Raw genomic sequence first — 8,970 nt, 5'->3', positions numbered from 1 at the left:
ATGGCAAGATATCAATATTTTTAAGCAGATGGTGGGGAGATGCTTGTTTATTATGTTACTCTCTATATTTCTCTTTATGGTTGAAATGTTTCATAGAGTAAGTTAATAAATGCATAACCAAAACAAAACAAAGTACAAAAGAAATGAGTTGAAGTCTATGAGTTGAAGAAAGAGGAGATGGCATTTCAGGCTGAAGGAACAGAATGCAAAGAGGCCTATAGCATATACAAACATGTTTTCCTCATTCAATATGTTCACTCTGATGATTGGAGAAAATTTTGGAAGAATGGACCATGAGGTTAAATTGGCCAGCAGGGACACCATACAGATCCTTGAAGGACAGGCAAAAGAGCTCAAAATTTATGATGAAGGCAATGAAGCACTTACAAACATTCTTTAAACTAAAGCGAAACACAAATCAGAGAGGCATGGACTAGAATAAGTAAAAGTTGGAAATCTACAGTGACAGTCAAGGTAAGTGATGACTCAAGCCTAATCCTTGCTGAGACGATAAGAATGAACAAGTTTCTGAAAAAGGGTAACAGTATTTTCAAGAATTGTCCATCTAACATACTATAGCCCATAATACTTTCTACTTAGTGAAACCTAGAGAAACTAGAGCAAAACTAATAAGGAACCTTATTAGAAAGTGAATATTTTCTAATTTCACTAAGATGAACACACAACTTTATAACAAATGCATATTTATAGAACCTGTGTGGGAGATATTTTGTCTAATAAAAGGAAAATTTGAGCCAAGAGAAGATATTTTCAGTTGTGATGGTTTATTTATTGAGATTTCTCTTTTTCAACACCAGGCACTTTCTAATAAATGTTATCAAAATGGAAGGAACTCCTGTATAACTACACCATGATTACATTCTCTCAGATTTTAGTCACTTTCTGTCATCTGATAAATACACATCTGTCCCTTGGCTTATCATTTTAACACTACTTTGGCCAGATAAAAAAGAGGATTGAGATGGAAAAGGAGCTGCTGCTAACCTACACAGGACTCTTGTGTGAATCAGAAAAAGGTTTGCCTTCCTCAATAATTTCTTAATAAATGAGTATATTATAGCAGGCAAACATTAGGACATTAAGGTGGCCTCATGATCCCCACCTCCTGGAGTTCATGCCTTTGTATGGTTCCCTTCACTTGAGTGTGGTCAGGGTCTGTGACTTGCTTCTACCAATAGAATATTGCAAAGGTGATGAGAAGTCACTACTATATTTACATTACATTACATAAAACTACATCTCATGAGTAAACTTGCTATCTTTCTCCCATATTGGCTTTGGAAAAGCAAGTGCCACATGGTGAGAGGACCTTTGGAGAGGGACACATGTAAAAGAACCATAGGAAGCCCCTAGAAGCTGAGAGTGGCCTCCAGCCAATAGTCAGCATGAAACTGGAGCCTTCAGTCTTATAGCCATGTGTTCAGTAGTAGATTCATTGCCAGTAGAGCCTCTAGATGAGAACTCAGCCATGGCCAACACCTAGATCGCAGCCTGGCAGAAGACAGCTCAGCCTTGCCCAGATTCCTGATCTACATAACTGTGAGATAAATGTGCATTTTTGTAAGCCACTAAATTTGTGGTAATTTGTTATGCAGCACTAGAAAACTAATAAATATATTTATGTACAGTCTCAGAAACCATACACAGCTGTTGCCTTCTCCAGCCACATTAAGTGACTATATTTGTCTCAAATCTCCCTCTGTCTCTCTAAGAATACATATGGATACCCACATGTGGTGGTTGAGAATCAGGAGGGATATCTCAGATGCAGATGTCCCCTCTGATGAGTGAAGGATCCCACCTTTACACCATGCTCCTCAGTCCTGAGCACCAGTGACAGGAAGAGGAGCCCTCACAACATCTGGCTGTGAAAATCAGTGAGGATTTCATCCATCCCTTAGAGACAGAAGGCTACTGTAAACCCAGGCTTTGACTTAAAAGAACCATGGCAGACTCACTCGCTCATAGGCACTCACCCTGGGCTCTGGTGGAGAAATGCCAGAGACATACAGGGAGAAACTGAATTGCATGGTTTCAAGGCAAGGGCTGGAGACACAACACCCATTATTCCAGTGTTGAGCCCTCTTCCTGTGCAGTTGGTGTGCAGGTGCCATTTTTCCTGTGTTAAGCCCTCCTCTCACACAGCCAAATCTGAATCTGTATTGGCCTGGTGAAATTCACTCGCTCCATTCTTGTGACTCCATGGGACCCCACCCTACCTAACTCGCACACTGCCAGAAGTACTTTCGGCCATAGGAAACCAGTTCTGGCCTGTGCTGCAGTCTTTCTTGGAAAACTCTTGGGGGGTCCTTGGACCCCAGGTGGGTGGTGGGCAGCTGGCCTTTGTGAGCTCTGAGCCTTTTGTGGAATGGCCCTAGGCTCAGCACTGGCACCAAACCTGAATTTGCACTAACCCGGTGAACACCACGTACCCCAACCTGATGACTTCCTGAGACCCCGCATCATCCAATGAACTTAATGCAAGAGGTTCTTTCAGTGGCTGAGTCTTATAGACAGCCTTTAGGCAATAGGCCTCGATGTGTCTTGGGACTATTGCTGAGCTATTCCAGGCCTCTCCTACACATGCCCAGATTCAGCACAGGCAGCAACCAACCAAATTGTTTTGCAGCACCTACTAGGAAGCCCCAGGCCTGTCATAGGCAGCAGTTGACCTTGGCCTGCAAAGGATCCCATTTCAAGAGGCCCCAGAACAAACATACTTGGTGGCTGGCTTTGGAACATAACAGAGCACCACTGAATTAGCCCCACAATTAGCAAATCCAAAGGGTGGTCCCAAAAGGCATTAGAAACTGCTGGAGTTAACCTCCCTTTGTGGAGTCGGCCCCAGTAAAGCAGCTCATAGGCTATGATTGTGGACAGTCTTTACAATCAGTCAAGCTGAGGGTCAGTCTCCACCACAAATGTGCCAACAGCAAACAAGGCTCATCTATAATAGAAAAACACACACAATCCACATAAGGGACACTCCTGAGGCATCCAGTTCAGGTGACCAGGAAGACTATCCCACTAGGCCCCACAGGTACCTACTACATAAGAACTGGCCAAGACTGGGAGATGTAGCAGATCTACCTAAAACGTAGACACAAAAACAGAGAGGTAGCCAAAGTGAGAAAACAAAGAAACATGTTCCAAACTTAAGAACAAAATAAAACTTCAGAAAAATAACTAAATGAGATGGAGGCAAATACCCAACCAGATATAGAGTTCAGAACACTGGTTATATGGATGCTCAAGGAACTTAGTGATAACTTCAAAAAACAGATAGTAAGCATTAAAAAAAAAAAACCATAGAAACAATAAAAATGAACCAGTCAGAAATGAAGACTAAAATAACTACAATGAAGAATATACTAGAAAACATCAATAGCAGATTAGATAAAGCAGAGGATCACATCAACAATTTGGAAGATAAGATAGCAGAAAACATCCAATCAGAACAGCAAAAAAAAAAAAAAGAATAAAAAATACGAGAATAGTTTGAGGGGCCTCTGGGGCAACATCAAGCATACCAGCATTCACGTTATAGGGGTATCAAAGGAGAAGAGAGAGAGCAAGGGATTGAGAAATTTGAATAAATAATGACTGAAAACTTCCCCAACCTGGTGAAGGAAATGGACATACAAGCTCAGGAAGCACAAAGAGTCCAAAACAAGGGGAATTCAAACAGACCGACACCAAGACACATCATAATTAAAATGCCAAGGTTAAAGACAAAGAGAGAATCTTAAAAGTGGCAAGGGAAAAGTGGTTAGTTACCTACAAAGGAGCTCCTGTAAGACTATCATCTGATTTCTCAACAGAAACATTGCAAGCTATAGGGTATGGCCTGGAATATTCAAAGTGATAAAAAAACAAGGTCCTATAACTAAGACTACTCTACTCAGCAAGGCTACCATTTAAAATCAAAGAGAAGATATAGAGCTTCCCAGACAAGAAAAAGCTAAAGGAGTTCATCACAACCAAATCAGCATTATGAAGGACTTATTTAAGAGGAAGAAGAGAAAAAAAAAACAAATAAATATGAACAATAAAATGGAATACATAGGTCTATGAAAGACCTACTTCAGATAGAAAGACACACACAATCTGAAAATGAAGAGATGGAAAACGATATTTCATGTAAAGGGAAATGAAAAAAAAAGGCAGTATAACAACACATACCAGACAAAATAGACTTTAATACAAAGATTATAATGAGAGTCAAAAAATGGCATTACATAATGATAAAATGATCAATCCAACAAGAGGATATAAGCCTTGTAAACATTTATGCACCCAATATAAGAGCACCTAAATATGTAAAGCAAATATTGACTGAAAAAAGAGAGAAATCAATAGTAATACAGTCATAGCAGGAAACTTTAAAACCCCATTGACACCAATGGACAGATTTGTTAAACAGAAAATCAACAAGGAAACTGTAGCCTGAAATGACACACTAGACTAGATGGATTTAACTGATATTTTTAAAGAATTTAACCTCAAAATGTTCCTTTTATGTTCAAAAGGAACATTTTCCAAGGTAAACCAAATGTTAGGCCACAAAACAAGTCTCAATAAATTTTATAAGATTAAAATTATATCAAACATCTCCCACTACAGTGATATGAAACTAGAAATCAATCATGAGAAAGAAAAGAAAAACACACAAACATATGAAGGCTAAATAGAATGTAACTAAACAAATGTGTTAGCAAAGACACCAAGAAAAAATTAAAATATACCTTGAGACAAATGAAAATGAAAAAATACAATGTCCCCAAAATCTATGGGAAACAGCAAAACCAATCCTAAGAGGGAAATTCATAGCAATACAGGCCTATCTCAAGAAACAAGAAAACGTAAAATAAACAAATTAATCTTACACTTAAAGGAACTAGAAAAAGAACACCAAACAAAATCCACAGTGAGTGGAAGCAAGGAAATAATGAAGATCAGAGAATAAATAAGCAAAACAGAATCTAAAAAGAAAAGAAAAGAAAACAAAACAAAACAAACAAACAAAAAATTCAATATATCAATGAAACCAAGAGCTGGTTCCTTGGAAAGATAAACAAAATTGGTAAAGCTATAACTAGACTCCAAGAAAAAAAAGAGAAATTATTCAAATAAAAAAAATTCAGATATGAAGGAGAAAAAGTAACAATTGAAACCATAGAAATACAAAAGATTGTAAGAACATACTATAAAAACTATATGCCAAAAATTAGATAATCTGAAATAATAGATAAATTTCAAGAAATATATAAATTGCTACAAATAAAATTGAATCAGTAATAAAAAAAAAATCTTCCAAAAAACAAAAGTGCTAGACTGGGTGACTTTCTAGGTGAAATTTGGCAAACATTCAAAAAATAATAACACCTATCCCTCTCAAACTATTCCAAAAATATCATAGGAAGGAAAGCTCCTAAGTTCATTTTATGAGGCCACCATTACCCTGATTCCAAGATAGAACAAAAATATTAGAAAAAAATTATTGGCCAATATCCTTGATGAAAATAGGTGAAAGTTCCTCAACAAAACATTTCCAACTCGAAAATACATTTTAAAAAGCATATGGATTATGACGTCAGAAGTATGGTGGGGCGAAAGACATACCCAAATCTCTCTCCATGAAATGATAATAAGCTGAACATCTAAAACTTTACAAAAAAACAAAAACAAAAACACCCAACCTGCACAATAAGACGTCTGAGCATGAGATCTGCACATAAGAGCTACCAAAGGTCAGAACTCTAGGAGCCAGGCAGTACACTGGGAGAAATGAAAAAGCTGCCTCTTGCAGCTGGAGCTCCTTGTAGGAGAAGGGGAGAGGAGAGAAGGTCCAGTAATTTCCCTGAACAGCCTTGCCTGGGAGAGCTGTGAGCTCCACAAGGCTGGCAGCACTGCCAAGGCATCAGGGCAGAAAGCAGAGGAGTGGGGATGGCATCAAAGCAGGGACAGCAGAGAAACAACAGCTGTTTTCAACCAGCTGGTTGCAAAATGTGAGGCTGAGCTATAGCTCCATTCCCCAAAACAGAGGGCCCTTCGCCCAATATCCTCCAAGAATGAACTCTGTGGAGCCCAAGGGGAATCTGAGCAAACACTACCGAAACTGTCGCTAACACTGACAGGGATGGAGACTGAGGGTAACGAAAGTGATTGAATATTTATAAGGAAAAAAAAGGAATTATTAAGGCTTTATATAAAGCAGAGATCCAAGAGGCTTAGATGACACCTACCGTAAACCAAAGAAAAACACCTTCTTAGTGACAGGATAGAGACATTTATATAATAAATCTTCTTTCTGGAAAAAAAAAAGCAGAATACATTTCCAATAATGCACAGGCAGAAATAATCTATTAAACATCATCAACAACCAAGGTAAAAAGCAGATCAGAAAGAAAGAAAAATATATCCAGAAAATAAGCTTACAGACATAGAAATATGCGACTTAAATGACAGAGAATCCAGGATGGTACTTCTGAAAAAAATCAATGAGAGCCAAAATAATTCATATCGACAATTTCAGGAATTGAAAAACAACTAGATGAGCAGGAGTTCTTTAGCAAGGTGACTAAAATCCTCAGGGAAAAAAAAATAGAACTTCTGGAGATGAAGAACACACTGAAAAAGAAAAAAAAGTGAAAATAGAGAGCATGGGAAATAGAGTTGACCAAATGAAGAAAAGGATCAGTGAAATCAAAGACAGAAATCTAGAAATAAATCAGAAGGAAGAGAAACAGAACAATGAAAAATAATGAAAGAAAAATATAAGAACTAGCCAGTATCATCAGGAGAGAAAACATAAGAATAATGGGCATTATCAAAGGGGAGGAAAAGGAGAAGGGATTAGAAAGCATTTTCAGACAAATAGTTAATGAAGATTTCCCAAATCTAAGGCATGAGCTGGAGCTTGGAATTCAAGAAGTCAACAGAACACCCGATTACCTCAATCAAAAAAGGCCTTCACCAAGACACATTGTATTAAAATTATCAAATATCAACGACAAAGACAGAATTCTCGAGGAAGCCAGAGAGGAAAAAATGGTAACTTATAAAAGTAAACTCATTAGATTACCCCTAGAAACAAGAAGCTGAATATCTAAAACAAAAACAAAAAATACCCAAAATACACACATGTACATCTGAGTGTGGATTTGCTCATAAGAGCTGCCATAGATCAAGACACTGGGTGTCGAGTTGTACACGGAGAGAAATAAAGAAGCTGCCTCTCAGAGCTGCTGGAGCTCCCTGTAGGAGGAAGGGGAGTGGCCAAGGTGTGGCAAATTCACAGAACAGCCCTGCCTGGGAGTGCAGTGACATCCCCGCCACCAGAGGAAGGGCCAAGTCACCAGGGAAGAAAGGAGAGAAGCAGGAAGGCAGAAAAACAACAGTTGATTTTAAGAAACCATGGTTGTAAAACTGAAACTGAGTCAAAGCCCCCAACTCCAAAGCCAGAGGGCCCCTCTCCACATATCCTCTGACACCAAACACCACAGTGCCCCAGGGAAATCAGAGCAAACACTACCAAAACTATCACTAACACTGGCAGAGACTGAGACTGAGGGTAGCGAGCATGATTAAACATCTACAATTTTTAAAAAGGCATTATTAAGGCTTTATATAAAGCAAGGATCCAAGAGGCTTAGACACTACCTACGGGAAATCAAAAGAAAAGCACTTTCTCTGCAGCAGGCTAAAGACAGACCTTTATATAATAAATCTTCTTTCTGGAAAAACAGCAGAATACACTTCCATTAATGTCTAGGTGGAGAAAGAGTCCATTAAACACCATGAACAACCAAGGTGATGAGGCAGCTCAAAAAGAAAGAGAAAAATCTCCAGAAAACAAGCTTACAGACATAGAAATATGCAACTTAAATGACAGAGAATTCAGGATGGTACTACTGAAAAAACTCAGTGAGATCTGAAACGAATCATATCAACAATTTCAGGAATTAAAAAAACAAGTAGATGAGCAGAATGATATCTTTATCAAGGATATTGAAACCCTCAAAAAGAACCAAATAGAACTTCTGAAGTTAAAGAACACACTGCAAGAGTTGAAAAATGAAATAGGAAGGTTAGGAAATAAAGTCGACCAAATGGAGGAAAGGATCAGTGATATCGAAGACAGAAATCTAGAAATAAATCAGAAGGAAGAAGACAGAAACTAAAGAATGAAAAATAATAAAAAAAGAAATACAAGAAGTAGCTGACATCATCAGGAGAGAAAATAGAAGAATAATGGACATACTCGATGATGAGAATAGGAGCTGAGACTAGAAAGCATTTTCAGACAAATAGTTGACGAGAATTTCCCAAATCTAGAGAATAAGCTGGAGCTTAGAATTCAAGAAATCAACAGAACACTCAATTATCTCAACTCAAAAAGGCCATCACCAAGACATATTGTATTAAAATTATCAAAAATCAATTACAAAGACAGAATTCTCAGGGCAGCCAGGGAAAAGAAGATGGTAACCTATAAAGGAAAATCCAGTAGATTATGGTTGGACTTCTCAGCACAAACCTTAAGCCAGAAAGGAGCGGAATCAAATATTCAAACTATTAAGTGAAAGGAACTATCAACCTAGAATAATGTTTCCAGCTATGTTCTCCTTTAGTTATGAAGGAGAAATAAAGACCTATCCAGACATACAAAAATTGAGAAAATTCTCCACTATGAGGCCAGCATTACAGGAAATACTGAAAGGATCAGCTCACTTAAAACAAAATTACAAAAAAAAATATATAAATAAATAAATACATAATCAGGAGTAAAGTGACTATCAGGCAAAGAAGTAGAGTGCAATCTTTTCTAAGAACAGGGCATTATAAGCTAAAACAATAAGAAGAGAATTGCCATAGCAAGATAGTAAAGAATGTTCAGCATACATAGGGACAAACTGAGAAAATGAAGACTGAAAAGGAGAGGATTCA

General features: G+C 37.8%; 1 pseudogene; it reads left to right on the top strand.

The window, feature by feature from the left end:
- Positions 1–286: 286 nt before the first annotated feature.
- LOC111731847 overlaps positions 287–8,970 on the top strand; it is a 33,049-nt pseudogene continuing 24,365 nt past the window's right edge.

The sequence above is a fragment of the Pteropus vampyrus genome, unplaced genomic scaffold (genome assembly GCF_000151845.1).
Source record: "Pteropus vampyrus isolate Shadow unplaced genomic scaffold, Pvam_2.0 Scaffold404, whole genome shotgun sequence".
Taxonomy (NCBI): Eukaryota; Metazoa; Chordata; class Mammalia; order Chiroptera; family Pteropodidae; genus Pteropus; species Pteropus vampyrus.
This window is presented reverse-complemented; position numbering and strand designations above follow the sequence as displayed.